At 35.9% G+C, this 18,615-nt stretch overlaps 1 long non-coding RNA gene across 1 annotated transcript; it reads right to left on the bottom strand.

The window, feature by feature from the left end:
- Positions 1-12,481: 12,481 nt before the first annotated feature.
- LOC124457827 lies at positions 12,482-13,155 on the bottom strand. Its single transcript, XR_006952819.1, has 3 exons — positions 13,088-13,155; positions 12,848-13,007; positions 12,482-12,610 (listed from the first exon to the last, which is right to left on the bottom strand). It is a non-coding gene; the product is annotated as an uncharacterized LOC124457827 (long non-coding RNA).
- Between the last annotated feature and the right edge of the window lie 5,460 nt (positions 13,156-18,615).

Here is an 18,615-nt window from a genome sequence, read left to right as displayed (position 1 = left end):
TATGGTGGAGTCATGTCTTTTGCCTTCATATGGATCAGTTAAATTTGCAATCAAACCATTTGGCAAAACAATACTTTGAAATTTAATGGCATAGATTCGCTTATAGCTATTCTATATTATCCTTTTTTGTACTTTGGGCGTGGTATTATTCGCACAGTACCATGAACAAATCCAAAGCAATTAAATAATGGAGCTTCAAGATCATTTACTGCTTGTGCATAGTTGTGCAGCTTGTCCTGAGATAAGAAAGGTTGGTCTCAACTTGCCAGGCATTATTGATTGTTGTTGTGTATTATATCCAACACTTTATTAAAAATAAGGTACAACTATGATGGGCTTCGTCCAAATAGCTGCTTTAAATACGTGCTTTAAATGTGCCATGATTTTTAAGAGCCTCAAATGCGATGCTCCTATTGATATCAAAGATTTGTTCAAGACGAACAATTCTGTTCACAATAGGTCCACGAGACATGGCAATTTAAATTTAGTGTGTCCCAAATACCTAAGAAATAACGATGGTGGCAAGGCATTCAGTGTTGACGCAGTTAAGTTATGGAACAGCCTTCCCCATGATATCAAAAAAAGCCTAGTATAAATCTATTCAAAACAGCTGTGAAAAAGCATTTTATAAGCTCATATAAAAACCTGGACAACTTTGAAACCATATTAAGCAATAGCACACTACCTAATTTTAATTTTAATTTTTTATAAATTAATTTTATCTTTCTGAATATTTTTTATGTGTCCTGCTATTTTTATCATAGAATTTTGTAATTATTTATATATTTATTCATTTATCAGTTTTTTTGTAATGCTGTATAATTTAGTTAGAGGGCCACAGGTTTGTCAGCTTTTTAGCTCTTACGTGTCCCCCTCTTCAAATAAAGTCCTTATTATTATTATTATTATTATAAATCTATGAGCAATATCTGTATATCGACATGGGTATGACAACATCTTCAATGAAATACGCAGACTTTCTATACCACTGCAAACTGCATCTTGATCACATACAACTGTATCTGGGATGCTGAAACATCTCCTCAGTGACGACAAATCATCTTTCTGAAAACGTAACTCAGTCACACATTCAACATCATCCCAACTGTCTTGAACTTATTAAACTTCAGGGAAGGAAAAAGTGGTTTTGACATATTATAATTATAAAGCAATACGAATTCATCGTCGTCAATTAAATTATCAGCATAAGAAAAAATTAAAGCATTAAACAGCTTCAAGACTGCAACGCGACATGATTATGTCAAAAAAGTAAACTTTTTAATCACGACATATGACGATAGAAAAACATAAGTAAGAGAACACAAATTTGAATGTTTGAAATCTTATTAAAATACCATGAAATAGTAGAACTACACGACAGACAGAGATATACATTATAAAGTGTCAGTTATCAAGTTTTCTATCAATTTCCAATAAAATATTGCAGTACTCTATTTGCTTTACTTCATATTCCTACAATGCAAGGATGCCCAATGTACCAATCATAAAAATTGAAGAAGTAAAAGAGCCTAACACTTCGAATGTTCATTCGTAGAAATAAACCGTCGTCTTTGTATATCGAAATTTCTATTCACATGAAAGACGACGGCGTCTTTGACCCAGACCGCCTCGGTCAACTCACGCCGTCTTAAACTTGACGTCCTCAAATCTAAATCTGTTTAATGACGACGCTAAGACATTTTTAATAACGACGAGAAAGTGAATATTCAGCCCAACTTAGTTATGTTTGTTTGTTCATCTCTCATTTCAAACATCTAAACCTGGAAAGTGCTGGAATAATGTGTTGATGTATATGACTAAGAAACAGGTACGCAGAGCATACATGTTTGTAGCCTGAATTGACAATATTGCAATTAAAACATGGGTAAACGTCATGAAATATTGAATACGGTCTAAGTAATATTATGCATATTATATTTCGTTTGATACACAGCAAACTTTAACAAGTACGACTAATACAAGTTTATGAAATTTATTAGAGTTAAAGATAAAAGATATTCCTCTATAAGGTAAACAGTTAGTGCTATACAATCAGTGGTGCTAATTATACAAAAAAATATGTGCAGTATACTGCAAAAAATAGTGTGACTTACTGATTGATACAACTTGCACGTCCAGGACATCATTATCATTGATATTTCAAATAGTAATTATTTATGATGCAATTGATGTCGTATTTGTAGAATTTATGGAATACAGTGCTTTTAGTATCCATTAAAAACTGGGTTTGCTGGGGGCTTTGATGTTAGGTCATTGTCTTTAATAGAGAAACTTAATTTAATACACATCACAGGAATAGTTTGTGAAGTCCTTCTTATATTTTTAATAAAGATTTGCCTGATTTGTTTGGTGATGCACCAATGTCAATAAGCTCTACCGACGCCAATCAAGAGCCATTGGATTAAGCTCGAGATATAGCACAATCTCCATTTTAAATGGCCTCCAGAGACAGTACACAATTTTTTACAATATATAACTGATCTTCATGCAGTTGGTGTATAGGATACTTCAGGTTAGTTGCATTAAACGTTATATGGCCACTATGCTTTATCTTATTGCTGAATCATGACAATTTTTTACAGCACAATCTCCATTTCAATATTACAACACAATCTCAATGTTCATCTAGTGATGCAAGAAATTCACCTCTTTGAAGATGACGATTTCATGTTGCAAAACTATTCCAAATTGGAAAGAGTAATTGTGCACCGCTCATTGGTTCACCATGATATTATTGATGTTTTTAAAGATCCAGAAATCCTGAAGCAAAGGTTGAACATCACATTTAAAATGCAAATGGCTACCCAGAAAAAGGAGAAGGTGCAGGTGTGCTGCAAGATGTTCTGACAAATTTTTGGCATGAATTCTTTATATCACTTAGTGCAGGTGGAACTGAGAAAACGCCACACATTCGACACGTTCTTCAAAATCCAAAATGGCAAGAAATTTTGAGAAAGATTAATGCATTTTTTAACTGGTAGTGATGTATTGACATGTTGAAATCATGTAATGATGCATTTATACGCACTAGATAAACGTAGATGAATTTCTTTAAAGGAGTTCAATAAACCATTGTTCTCTAAAAATCAAAATATGTCTCTGTAAAGTGCTGACATCACTCTGTTCACTTCAGCCCATAATCGTTCTATTCTTTGATTGTGCACACTTTTTCCAGCTATGAAGCTTCCCTTGTCATTGCCTCGATCTTTCTGTCAAAAATCATGACACATCCACATTCTCACTGCCATAATCACCTCGTACACGAGTGGGTAAGCCAAACTTCTGAACTTTACCTTGAAATAATTCAAGGACAGTGTCAGATCTGTTATTTGTGCAACAATGCAGGTAAACAATCATTCGGCTGAATCTATCTATGCAACCATGGATTACAAATCTTTGTGCGATCAGTTTTTGGTTTGAATCAATGTACCATAATTAATTAGGACCTTTGACATTATAGACACGCCTGCAGATTGCAAAACGTTTCCGAATGCATTTACCAATTTGATCAACCCTCTGAAGACTTTCTCGAATTCTAGTGCGTTGAACATGAATTTTTCTGCCACTCAAACAACCCCTGATGTACTTTTCACCGCTGTAAGGTGTTAACTGAAGACTTCGACTAACTTCATCTAAGTCGGCTTTACTAATATCTGAGAAGCTTTACTTAATTCCAAAGTCGATTCTTCTCCTGTGTAATGTTCTGGTAGAAATTCCAAGAAAGCTAACAATGTTCGTCTAGTTCATTACCGTATCACGAACTTTCTCAACTTGTTCTTTTCTGATATTATAAGCTGGTCTACCTCCAGCACTTCTAAGCGTATCAACGGCACACGAATTTTCATTTGTGGACAATTCTTGCTCGAGACACGTCTCAAAGGCACGCGGCGTTTTCTCCAGTTCCTCCTCCATTACATTGATCAAGTCCTCCAGCAACATGGCAATATCATCAGAAGATAGTAGTTGTATTTATCTATGTTGATGTTGCATCATTTTAACAGAGCTAGCTGATATATTGATAGTATTAAAACATTTGCGGTGCAAAGGAACAAGAATTCAGTTATAGTCACTGAAGTTAACTCTTAATGAATTTGAGTTGAATAAAAAAACTCACTGAAAAAGATTTGTTTTGAGCAATCATGAGTGTAGAAACATTAATAATTGTCAGTGGTGCTGGGTAATATTCATATATAAATGATAAAATCAGGATAAATCGATGGGTTTCAAACTCGTTTCAAATAAGCTAAATATGGTTTATCTCACCCACAATTATATTCAAATACAAGTTTTCTCACTTATTAATATTCCTACACCCTTGTAAACATTTCTCTCATTAAAGCAGAACATGATAAGTCAGACCCACATAAAATTTGAAAAACTGCTGCAATTTTATGCAGCAATAAAACAACTTATTCAACAGAATAAGAGTATTTCAAATAAGACAGATATCAGAATATCATTGCCAATTTTAAAATCTGTGTGTCACTTAGTATTAAATTTTAAAATAACGTAATGTTTCACTTGTTTCTCATTCAAAAATTCAGGCCTGGAACATGTGGTGTTTGTCCAAGAGGATATTTTGTAAATGGCCTGTATCGTTCAAGTGGAAATAACTTACACAATATTGAGCTGGGGAAATGCTGCAAGCCAAAAGGTCATCCGAACAAGTATGTTAACTGTTACAACGAACTTACCAGACAAACGTTTGACAAGAAAGGATGGTCAAGGTGCAAAAGAATTGGTTATTACGTCGCTGGATTGTATAAAGATCGTAATGGAGACTGGCTTCATAACATTGATAAACTTAAATGTTGCAAAATGTTTCGAGGTACGAATCACGAATGCTCTAATATGATATTTTTCAAAGAACTTAGAATTGCTGAAAACTGTTGAAAACATTGATTTTGCCTATGTATATTTGCAACCATTTATCCATACAACAATACTATGTTTAAATGCATGTGCTAAAACCTTATTTTCTAAAAATGGAATTAATATGATGGTATACATACGTCTTATCATATTACACAATACGTATAAAATGTGCCCTTCGGGCAATCATCAATGTGCAATAATGACTGCTGCACTTGCGACACAAAATGTACGGTTACACATAGTATGGATTGTTTTATAGAGCCACCAGAGTGCTCAAACTTATACAGGCGAGCTTTAAATAGCGGGAAAATGGGGAACGCTCATCATGACACTCTCTACGCAATCCTAAAGTTATCAAACTGCGCATGCGCAGTGAGCACAATATAAAAAATGTATAGCAATGTACCCTATATAGTATTTAAGAAATAAAAGATGCTTACTGTGTTTGCACGGGCTTATGCAAACCAAAGAGACCTTAGGGAGAACTCGAGAGCAGATCAGTGGAAGGTCGAGACGAAGGTAGGCATTTGCCGATTGTGCTAGTAAAAGTGGCAAATTATGCTAGTGGCAGTGCTCGTTTTTTGCCCAAATTATGCTCAAATTATGCTCGCTCTTCAAAATTATGCTACTTTTTTAAAAAATTATTCTGTGCACAAACTTCACAACTCACAAGACAAGTTTGAAAATGTATTTTATTAACCCTGGCCAGACGTTCTGGGCTCGGTTGTTCAAAACCTAGGTAACTTTATCCGGTGGTTGGGCCTATACGGCGAATTAATCTGCTATCCAGCGGATAGTTATCTAGCGAACAAAAGTAGGTTGCACAAAGCCTGGATAGTGTGGTGGATAACTATCCGCGGATAGCTTGCTAGTTGCTAACCATCGCGTGTAGCAGAGCACGACACAGTTTGCGCAAGGTTTTGCACTCAAATGGCCTCCAGTTACCATGGTAAAGTATGCAAATTTCGAGTAAACAACGAACGGTGCGCGCGCTAGCAACAACGAACTGTGCGCACTGGGTTTCAAAACAAATAAAAACAAATACAGTGAAAACTTAATCATGCAGTTTCTGACAAAGCCCTGGATAACAAATTTAACATTGAATAATCTCGCTCGTTTCTGAACCACGCAGTCTGGCTTGACTTCTCTAATTCGTTCTCCAACAGTTAATTAGCGCTTGTTATATTGAAGCATCACACTTGCTTGCAAGTAATCTGCAAGTGCATGATCTTGTTTATCGATAGAATGAAGCTGCCAGGATGCTGAATACTCTCTCTTCGGCAGCAGACGATGGTTGGACCAACAGTATTTTCTTCACTGCCATGGACCAATTTGGGAGACGGTCTGCGTGGGCCTGCCACCACTCCACCTTCTTTTCCTCTTGTTCAATGACCATATCCTGAGCAGCAGCGACGTACTGTGGAAGCTCTCTAATTAGGCCATTGATAGTTGCATCATTGTCAATGAAAGGAAAAATCCTTAGGGCTTCTATTGTGGCGGGTGTAGGCCTAATCCATTGAACGGTAACTGGACACATGATTCTTGCAGCTTTGAAGGCCGTGACGGTGTCATAGAGCTTCACGTTAAACTTCTGCAAGAACCAAAGTATAGCCGGCTGTACCCAAGCTTTTGCCTTTCGTTCTAGATCCGCGGCTCTCTGAGTAGCATCTTCGTTGGCAATTGCGGCAGCAACTGCGCGTACATTAGGAAAGTGCGAGGCTTGGCATGCCTCGGCGACAGCCTTTAACTTCTCGTAGCATGAAAACACAAGGGGCCCGTCACCTTCCAAGTAGTATGTAGCTTTGACAAAATGCTCTCTTACATCAATGGTCACAGCCAAGTCGTGCTTAAGATCGACAAGGCGCTGAGGATCTGAGAGTATAGCTCGAAGCTGTGCCACAATCTTTGGAGCAATGTTCTCTACTTCCGCATCATTCAGGAATCGAGCAACGTCTCCAAACTGCTCCAGTAGCTGCCTGTAAACTTCCCATTTTGACCACCAACGTGTTTCGCTATACGATTTCGGCTTTCGATCGGTTAGATCCTGCCATGCCAACTTTGCTTTATGGCTGTGACTGAATAAGCGTACCGACAGGTTTCCAAACTCCAAAAGAGTAGGAATTTCCAGATGTTTGCCAACATTATCGAGCGTGTGGGAAAAGCAGACAATGTTCAACATCTTTGGGAAGATGAATGCTATCCGATCCAATACTGCTTGATTGACACTTGCTCCATCCCTCATCGCTGCAAGCAAAGAGTTCGCCTTGACCCCAAATTCAACGCAAAGGGCTTCGTTGAGAACTCTTGCTAGTTCTTCTGAATTCACCGACTTTGAGCAAATGTCAATTCTTATAAGACGCTGTGTTATCATCCACTCATCATTAATAAAGCGAAGGATTATCGCAATAGCCTCACCTTGCCTGGTGCTCCCGTCAAATATTACTGAGACGTCCCTTGTCATATCTTCTCCTGGCAAAGACAGTTCCTTCTTTATTCTCTCAACCTCTTGCTTGAAAATAGGAGAAACATACTGTCCGAGATGCGCGCTATGAGTGAGGCGATACCCATTTTTCTCTAGCAAAGGACGTAGCCTGTCTACCTTCCCGATTGGAATCCCTGCTTTCAAAAATTCCTCCACTACTTCCTGTCGGTATGCTTAATCAGCCAACGGTAGCGTGTTGTCTTTACGAGTCTTCTCTCTGCTGATTGCCTCGGCTATCGTTTGTTCTCTTAACCTTGATCTCTTCAGCGCATCTTTCCTTTGGCATGTTTTCTTGAACTGCAATGTGATGCTAAAATGCTCTTTTTGGATGATACCATTTCTCTGCAGGCATTGCAATAGATCGTTGTGCCTCTGACACTCAGGTGCTGATCAGGGAACTGATTAATACGATCTTGCAAAGGGACATTTTTCGCATTAGTGACATTACTCGTCCCCCTCCTCTTGTATTTTCCAGTGGTGGATTCGAGGTGTCTATCCCGGGCAAGTTGTGCAGGCTTTGGTCTATCCTCTCTATTCTCCCAACCTTGTAAACTATCTGGATGTAAGTTCACTGCACTTGACTGGTTTGGCGTGGCGGCCGCCATTTTGAAACGAGCACTGGGAGAAAGACTAAGTAGTCTGGGACCGAGACACAGACTTCCGGTTCCGTTTCATCGAGCTCCCACGGTATCTCAACACAAGTAAAAAAAAATCTAAAAATAGGAGTGGAAGCAACTGTCAATAGTAATCTATCGTTTTTAGTAGCTGAGATCTTTGTTTCCTTGAATTATTCTAAAATTGTGCTATTAAGACAAGAAAATATACGGATTATGCTAGCAGTGCTACTTTTTGAAAAAGGGCAAAAATTATGCTCAATCCCTCAGATTATGCCAAAAATTATGCTAGCACAATCGGCAAGAGCCTAGACGAAGGTCGAGGGTTGCACCGACTTGGGATATCTCACTAACGTCGCCGAGGTTTGCATAATTTAGTGCATACACGAAAAACATTTATTTCTTTTATAAAATAACAATAATATGAAACAGACAAACATTTTAATTTTTCCTCTAAAATGTATTCATGATCGATTTGCAAATTCTCTTTGACTGATTAATTGTGATATTTCATTTGATTGGTTGAGCTCGGTTGTGTTTTGCGCAGGCTAATGCAAGAACATTTCTAAACCAATCAGTGCACGAGTTTAATTGTGTTTATTTTATAAATAATAATCTTATATATTATATAATCTTTATATAAATGAAAGTTTTCCGGATTGTAAGGAAGTTATTTTATTGAGCTCTCGACTCGGTGCTTCGAGCCTTTATCAGAATTATACAGGAAGTTATTTGCAACTGTCTCTAATTTTTAGATGTTTAGAACGTCTAATTGGATTAGCGGGTGGATTAATATGACTGGATGATGTAGAATGCGTTGTCATTGTTGTTTGCATTTGTGTAGGAAGTTAAGCTGTCCCTATGACTACAATGACAACGCATTCCACACCTTCAATCATATTAATCCACCCGCTTATCCAATTAGACGCTTTAAATGGCTACAAATTAAAAAATAATTGTAAATAACTTCCTATATAATTTTGATGAAGGCTCGAAGCACTGTAAAATAATTTTATTAAAATCCGAAAAAAATTTAATAATTATACATTAAATGCCCGGATTACCAATTTTCAAGCTTATATAATATATATATCATGTTATAGCCTATACTACTTCCACAATTTTTAGAGCGAACGTCAGTAGTCACTTAAAATTTGATAATTTTTTATATATTGTTATGTGTTCTTTTTTCTCTAGTCTGAGATCAAAACCATGCACTAGTATAATGAAACAGGAGATTATGAACTTAGATGAAAACAGTTTAGTATAGTAAAGTTAAGTAAATACCTACTGATTTTTTAATAATGCGGCAATAAAAAGGAAAAAAAAGGAAAGTATAGTCGTTTTTAATTTCTTGTTTGAGAAAATTTGTTCATATAAGTTTGAAACAGCAATTTCGAATTAAAGTTCTTCTATGCCAACTGATTGTGGACTATGCTGTCCCAAGTCTTCAAGAAGCCATAATTAGTCGCTACATACATGAAATTAATTCTGAGCAAATTGCGCAGTCAAACATGGGGAAGCAGGATGTAACTTATTACCGATTATTTATAAATCAAATAAATAACCCTTGCAAAATTCGTCATGAAAGTAATGAGTTCTAATTTGAAGTATATAATAGTCATTAATTGATGGAATGGTAATGAATACCACAGACACTGGGGGATAGGTATGTATTATTTTTTCCAAAAACCTTTTGAATCGTGACCAGTTACCTGCCTTGTATAATTGCTTGTGTACATTTTGTTAGGCTATGGAAAGAGTAATTAAATATAACGGTCTCCGCCCACTTCAACGTGTTAGTGCATAGTAAGAAACGATTTTTGGTTTATGGGAAATTTTTTATCCACAAAACAGGATATCATCCAAGCAGATCTAAAGATATGGACATATTGAACTGCACTGCCGTCAAAGTGGTCACGTAAATAAAATCCAACCATTTTTGGAAAGGAATCATAATTTTCCTGCCGATCATGCTCAAAGTATTCCTAGTGTCAACCAGTGGCGTAGCTAGGAAAAATAGTCACTCCCGCTAATCCCTCTCGCGCCGGAGGCGCGACCCCACTAGGGGGTCCGGGGGCATGCTCCCCCGGAAAATTTTTAAATCCAGAGCCTTGGAAACAGCATTTCCTGCGATTTCGAGGGCGAATTATTTGTTGTACAATAATTTATAAAAACCCATTTTTGTTAGCTGCATTCTTAATGTGGCAATCGTTGAAACTGCAACTAGTTAAAAAGGTACTAAAGGTGGCTCAGAGAAACGTTACGCAGGAGACAACTGTCCCCTAAAATATAATTTACTCATCACTGCCCCTGCATAAACAGAAGAAATTTGTATTAGCACAAAAAATAATATAGTATACGACACTTCTAAAGTGCATAGAGAGAGATTGTTCTTAGCATTCTACTTGTTAGTTTAAACTTGTTTAGATTGGGGCAAGTAGACAGGGATGGCTTTATTCTTTAAAGTTATGCTTAATTTTCTCAATGAAGTACCATGTATTATACGAACAAATATCAAAACACATACTATACTCATCATTTATAAAGAAAGGCCAGCCTCCTGGGTTTTTCTACAAATTTTTCAACCACCTCGTTATGCAACACCTCTGATTCCTCTTTATTTTTAATGATATCTTTGTGAATAGATATTCTACACAAAGAGCTAAGCCAACCTTGACCCATTCTATTTCTTAAATAGCTTTTTACCCTTTTTAAGCAAGAAAACGACCTCTCTACTGAAGCACTTGCCACTGCCAACACACCATTCAATTTTAGCAAATTTACCACTTGACATAAACTCGACTGGAGATTAAATTTGAAGATGTATTTAAGAACCTCATTACTGCACTCTTTGTGAAAGTCCTTGTCGTTGTAAATGAAGGAAAGTTGACTCTCAAAGTTTGGATGTCAAAAAGAGGACTATACTTATCTTTGAGAGATTGATCTTCTCCTGTGGAACTATGCCCTTCCATGTAGTAAATAGTTTAGGATTTACAAGGTCTAAAAACTCGAACTGATTAATATCTTGAAATCGTTCACTTAACATGCCTTTAATGGAATCAATAATCTCAAAATAAAGCTGTTTGTAATTGTATCTACTGTCTGCTCTGGTTGCTGGTGGGCCTACTTTTTCTAGTGCAGTTTGGTAAAACTCGGTGAAAGCTTGATCTGTGCGAAGCGACACAATAAACTGCTTGAAATTTACAATCTTGCTTATGCCATAGTTAAAATGCGTTTCCCTATTTTGAAGAATGGAATACAAAATTGTGGACTGTTCTAAAATCCTGTAAAAAACACACACTAGAAAACCAAAGAGAAAGCTATCAAGATAATGCAGTAAGCCACTTATTTTACTTAATGACTCATCATCCCACCCAGCTGGTTGTTCAAGTACCCCCTCAAAAATATCTAAAAGTTTTTCATAGTTTTTGTGCAATACATTGATTAATCTAGAGCGATAATACCATCTTGTTTCACCACACTGTAAATTTTAGGGGGTAAAAGTTATCTTTTTTTAGGGTAATATTTACTACCTTCAGATGGGTAATTCACTAAAGGGTAATATTTACTCTAAAATCTTGGGTAGTTTGCTATCCGTGGTTTAACTTTTACCCTCAACATAATGGTAATGTTTACAATGACCCTCTTTGGGTGTAAATGCAGCATGTGGGTTTAAAAATTACCCCATGCGTTTGGTGTAATGCCAAGTGCAACGCATGTTTTAAAATCAACATGGCGGAATTAAGCAAGAGTGGAAGAAACATGCTTCTTCGTCAACAGAGTCCAAACCACTTTGTCGGAATATTAGCATTTATGGTCTATTTCTCCAAGATTTCTAGAAGAAAGTAAGTATATTAAATATATATATATATATAGATTTATAGTATAATTAAATAACACCACGTAATGTAAGAGTTGTAAACGAATACTTAATACATGCTCTCATTACTCTGAAGTTCTGAACTTCGTTGTATTTTGAATAGGCTCTTGTATTACTAACCATTTAAGATATTTGTGTACTATGGAAAAGGCTGCATTTAGGTTATTTTGGCAAAATGACCTGGAGATAGAATCTTAACTGTCTAGGGCTCCGACTATTTTTCTTTTGAGTACGTTTCTCTTTGCGATTGTTGCTCTTGATCAACTCAAATGCAATAGAGGTTGTGTTTTGTTTCAATAGGAAACATATTTTCCTACTAGAGAAGGTTTATGCTTCTGATTATGTTTTAATTCATATTATGCTCGCCTTTTAATTCAACGTAAAAATGCAAAGTTTTGTTCCTTAAATAACAGGTATTTGATATTTTGGACACACAAATATTTTGTTTTGCCCATGAACTGAAATATTAATCAAATGCAGTGGCAATGGGTATAGTAGCTCTTGCTGTTTAATTATCTGTAGCTCAGTTGTGTCAACCATTTCATATGCACTGAAATGCTCATGAAATTTGACAGTTCAAGTTTCTGAGTAATGAACCATGCTCTTTCCAAATTCCATTCTACCACCAAAATCTCTTTCAATATCACAAAACATGGCATTTCTTCTTTGTCATGACTAACCCACAAAACACATCCAGCTTTGAATTTCGTACCATGAACTGAAATCCATTTTGGTCTAAAATATTGAGAAAAACAATTTGTATTTTTGTTCTGTAAATCTACTTAATTGAATTAGTGCATTAATAACTAACTGCCAAAAGGTAAAAAAAACTAGGAAAAAGAATGTTCAATCATGAAAATTGCAAATAGTCATTATTTGTATAATTTTTTCTTAAAATTGCATTTTTTACTTCTTTATACATGAAAAAGTATGTGCAATAACTGCATTTTACCAGAATTTTTTAAAAATTACCTTTTCAATTATTGATAAAAGCTTTGCCATGCGTATTTCACTCAAGTTTCAGTGAGTATTTTTAAAGTATACCTGGCAATAGAAGTAGTTTGATGTATGAAGACATCCTGGTTGCTTAATAAGTCATAGTTCTCATGATCTCCTGCACATAGTGTTGGACCTTTAAATTTAAAAATTTAAATTTACATTTGTAATTCATGCTCATTTCTTGCTATAGCTCCTTTAAATTATTTGCTGTACCTGGTCCAACTTCAATGCCTTTTTCGAGAAATCCTGATTCATGATTGCTAGACTGCAATTTATAGCAAACCCATTGTTGGTGTCGCATGGCCAAAGTAAATGGTAAGTTTGTGTAGTTACCAATTACAGTGCTCAACTTCTTAAAATAATGGTGTTTTGCTTCAAATCGCATGCACAAAGCTGAACTAGAGGGCCCATTCTACAAGTTTTAAATATGGTACCTTGCTATTTGATTTCTATTGAAGGGAATACTCTATTACTGTTTGATTTTACAATACCTGATTATAGCACTAGGAATGTGGACCATAAAATGCATTTTTGGAATTATGCTGCAGTGGGGATAAAGCTCCTTGAACTTATTGTGGTGGTCATTGATTAGGACTTGAAGATATGCCACTTCATCTTTTGATATTACAGGTGAAAAGCAAAGAGATATGATTTGTAGCAAACTAAGAAAAAGTTTCCATCGGTCATTTTCTGGAGGAACAATATTTCCAATTATGAGTGGTAAGTGAATTGCCAAGCACCGCATCTGAACAGCTGCAATCAATTAGAATAAAAACACATACCTCAGCTATCTAGCTGTTGGAACTACATCAACATATTACGATAATAAATATTATAAGTCATTGCGCATTTCCAATGAACAATGTACCATGTTGTTTTAAACTGTTGTCATTTGATGATAACTTTGCTTCTGATATTGGTGATGGTTTGTTGGTGTCATTGTAATATCCAAAGTCGTATTTGGCAATTTTTTCATTCAATGTATCCAGAGTGAAATAACGTTCCTCTCTTATATAATTTTTTAATATTTCCTTTGTTTCGTATTGCAGAACCCCCTCTAAAATGTCATGCATTATGTCTGGTGGTAAGCCACCAACAGTAGTAGCTGCTTAGATTTAGGATTGATGTACGGTTGATGCCATACTTTACTGAAGTGTTCGCCATACTGTACAACTTGAGAAGCATGGGTGTTATAGTTTTCTTTTGTTCTCAAAACAAAGTCTTTCATGAAACTAAAAGTAATAGTTGCGTTATTGTATGTAGAGTAACCACTAACTAATTCAAGTTTGAATTAAGTTGATAGCTGCTGCAATGAGAGATGTTTTTTATACCTTTGTTTTCATTTCTTCAGCACTTGCAAGACAATATCGACATGGCTTGTTTGCACTGCAACTCTCTTTAAATCCTCCTAACAACTGTGCCCCAAGATTGTCAGCAGATGTGTATGCTATGGATCCACAGAAGGTCTCGTCTACACCTTTAATCTCGAAGGAATGACCACTGTTCTGAAACCAAAGTGGAAAAGTGAAGTTGTTTACTTTATTATGCTGCTGTGTGAGCTGAGCATACCTTTTCTAACTTTTTTAAATCAGTAACGAATGGTTTTAGTACTGCATCAATTCCATACTCTTTAATGTTAGACGTTTGCATAGACACAGAAGCTGAATTGCCTTCATCGATGACTGATTTAAGTTAATATTACCCAGTGTATAGTAGAATGCTCCAAAATTTATATGTGTAATTATGAAAGTTCTAATTTAATAATTTCGCGTTTGATTAATTTATTTTACTTTACCAATTTTATGTTTAGTTGCCCTCGATCCAAGCGGATTGCATGTTTCTAAATCGTCGTAATACAACATAATCTGAAGAGCCTCTGTTTTTTTTCGAAAAAATTGGGTGCATTTTGAACTGATGACCATCACAATAGTCTCTCAGAAGGCCATCTGAACTCGTGTGAGTTTTGACCTAAAAAGATGAAAGAAATAACTTCTAAGAAACATCATTGTGAAGATGATAATATCTCAAGTGAAATCATCGTAAATGCAACTTTTCAATTTGCCATAATGTATATTTGACTTAACTATTATTTAATTTCAAAGACCATGCACCTGACCTCTGCTAAAATGAAGTCGTCATTTAAAGCTGTTGCAGACTATCCAAAAGTGGTATATAATATGCCTCCTCATTAACTTGAATTTGCTCTAATACATTTCTTCTTTTGAAGACTCTCTTTTGACCAGAATAATTCTACGTGGTTCCTGTTTAAAAAAGCAAAGACGTCCAGGAAAAGCTTTTTCATTGTTTCATATGTTTCTGCGTTCTCGTTAATAAAATGTAATACCTTTAATCAAAATGTCTTTGTAAAACGTCGTCGTTGTGCTTCAGTTTCAAGTTTTTGAATGGATTGGCTATTGCGTTGTTCTCTTCAAAAATCTCTTGCATCCCAGGCACATTTTGACACGAAATATTTTCATTACCTAATCGCCTTTTTACTTGTGAAAATCGCATTCTGTGTAATTTCTTTTTACCCCCAAATTATGGAAATTATGTCCATCAAATCCCTTGCTTAAAATTTACCCCATAAATTTTACCTTGATAAATTTCACCCTTAATAGAAGTTACCTAACTAAATATTACCATCAAATTTTACCCTAAATAAATATTACCCCATAAAATATTACCCTTCAAAACCGGGGCATTCTGTGGCACTCATTTCACCCCTAACGTTAAGGGTAATTTTTACCCCCCAAAATTTACAGTGCAGGGGCAGGAAACTCAAGGTTGTTAGATGTGAGAAAAGCTTTTCTTTTTGGGGCATTGCTTGTAAATGTGCTGAATGTAGCTATATTAATAAAAAGATTTTAACAGGAGAATTGATGAGGCTGACTGGCATAGGACCAGGTTCAATCTATAGCTGCACAATGAACAAAATGAGCAAAGGATACTCTTGTCGAACCAATGCTTGAACACCATTGATATGGCCAGACATGACAGAAGCACCATCATATGTGTTTGTAAAACCAGTTTTTCTTTTATATTAGAATACTCACCAAGTTTATCTTTGACAACTTGTGATATTGCTGTGGCATTTCTGTTCATACCCATCCGCAAATCCTAATTGCCTCTCCATAATTTCACCTTTGTCAAACCGAGCAATAACACTTAGCTGCTCTTTGGTGGAACATCAGATGCTTCATCAACCTGAATACTCATAAATGTGCAATCATTTATTTCCTTTCTGATTTCCTCTTCAATAATTGAATCAAGACAGCTGATAAGACCATTTTGAATTTCTGGGGAGACTCAAGTAAATCTTCTGTCACCAACTATATCAGATTCTGCTAGTCTACTGTGCAGTCGACGCTCAAATACAGAATCAAACTTAGCAAAACATTCGAGCAACTCTCTATAATTACCTTTGTTCAAGCTACCTTCGGACTCATTGTGACCTCTAAATGCAGCTCTTGCTTTGACAAATACAGCACGGCCTCAGTAACAGTTTTAAAATTTCTCGATTTTGTCTTACCTCCTCATTGTGACGCTGAATCTCATTTCTTCTAGCGAGGGACATAAGACAATCAATTCGTTCACTAGCTCCATACGTTTTCCATGTCTTAAATGCAGTCAAATGCGATTTAGATTTTCATGCATCTTCTTAGCATCAGACATAATACTCGCATATCGTTGTAGCCATTCTTAGTCCACGATGGCGATGTTTTAGAGAAAACATTAGACATGGCCAACAAAACACTTTCTGCAAAGGTTGTACTGCCACACAGCCAGTCCTTCACCTCATACCAATCTCTCTAAATGCTCTTCCTTATTTTGGATAGTTAAATCAGAGTAGGCCGTTCATGAACGATAACATTCTGTTCGACCGACGATCGAGCAGAGAACGGTTTAGCTAATAAGCTATTTACTAAATCAACATCAGTTGAGCAAATCACAGTTGCACTTGAAGCCATTGTGTCATACACAAATACAAAATAGCAATTTGAGAGTAAACACAATGGAAAATTAATACCGACAATGACACGTAATTTGATAATCACTAATCGCTGTACTCGTATTAAAGGTCGAATAATACCTCCGCCAATTTAAAATATCGGGAGTTCGACTATAAAACAGCAGATTTGAGCATGCGTCAAGTCCCTTAGCCAACCAGAATTCAAAACTTCTTATATAGGATATTGTATGTTCCGCCCTCTGAAGATGGGCGGAATACGTGGAAGAATCGCGCGCAATAAGCAATGTGAGAAAAGGCGGTTGCTAGGTTACATATCAAATCTTGAGATTTTGCTGTATTACGATTACGAACCACCTAATATCGTATATGAACGAATAAAACATAATATTACAAATTGTTCGTGATAATGTATATCTTATGTCCAAATAGAATATTTATTATTTTTTTGGGAAATTTCTACTCCCGCCGGGCGGGAGTAGCGGTACCGCTAGCTACGCCACTGGTGTCAACTTAAAGTGAACAGACGCTTAGAAAGAATATTTTGCTTGGATTTCGGGATAACGGAGTAAAGTCAGGCTTCAAGGATAATAATGAGCTTATGCCGAGAGCAGTGAACTCGACTTTAGCATCGACATTTGAAGCATGTTGACATTATACACATATGATTAAAAACTATCTATGACAATCTTAAGTATAATTCAATTTGTTCACGCTATATTTTCATTGAAAATACTTAGCCCGCTCAGAACTTGGTTTCCGATGAATGAAATGCGGTAATATATATCCATTTTTCAGTTTTTACTGTTGTATATTCATTGTTAACTTTTTACATATGAAAATAACATAATTTACACCTAAAACAACAAGAAATTATTTATCTCCAGCGGTTGTTTGAATTTAAAATATTTCTTCAGAAATTCACATTGTTGTCGATATGTCGCAATTTCTATGTCATTATATCATATGATATGCAAATTATGGCATTCCAGGTTTGAGATATACTGAATACCCAACCAAGGTCTTTCGACTAAACAAAGCTTCCATTCTAAAAGGATATTCGCCGAGTGGGACTTCAAAATCATCTCATGACTATTCCAAGACAATATTTTCACTCCACCACTTGATTTGAAATATTTTAGCAAAAATCTTACCGTCGATAGACGAGTCTGCCGTTGATACGTATGAGCACAATTTCTGATTCACACTCGATGAGCACGTATGAGTGAGAAGCCCAAACCCTCCCCCCCCCCTTACTTCCAACCTTCTATGGACTAATTTGTGTCAGGAACTTGTCTTAGATTGAGTGCAACTTAGTTCCTCCACGTATTCAGTCTGTTGAATTCTTGTTTCTCTTCGCAAGGCGTTCTTATGTCGTTCATCTGTTGTCACCACTCACCAGAAGGACAAAAAGTAATAAAAATAGCAAGGCAAAAGATTGATGTCACAAATACATTGATGTTTATTTTTTGAATGCTAGTTTTACATGAGAATTTGTACGCAATAAGATTCCTTTCAATAGAGACATTTTTGGTATGTTTGGTATGTTTGGTATGTTTGTCTCCCCTTCTTCCTACGCACGCCTTCGTATTTTGGCAATATGCATATAAACGAATTAGTGAAGAAATTAACGTTACATTCAACGAATACTTTAAAATTTGTATGATGTGCTATGGAAGTTTAAACATTTAAGATTCTGTCGTTGTCTTTTTTAGAAAAATGCTTTAGTAAAAGTGACTAATTAATATCTAAAATAGTGAATTAAATTGAACCT

The sequence above is a fragment of the Xenia sp. Carnegie-2017 genome, unplaced genomic scaffold (assembly GCF_021976095.1).
Source record: "Xenia sp. Carnegie-2017 unplaced genomic scaffold, XeniaSp_v1 HiC_scaffold_6, whole genome shotgun sequence".
Classification (NCBI taxonomy): domain Eukaryota; kingdom Metazoa; phylum Cnidaria; class Anthozoa; order Malacalcyonacea; family Xeniidae; genus Xenia; species Xenia sp. Carnegie-2017.
This window is presented reverse-complemented; position numbering and strand designations above follow the sequence as displayed.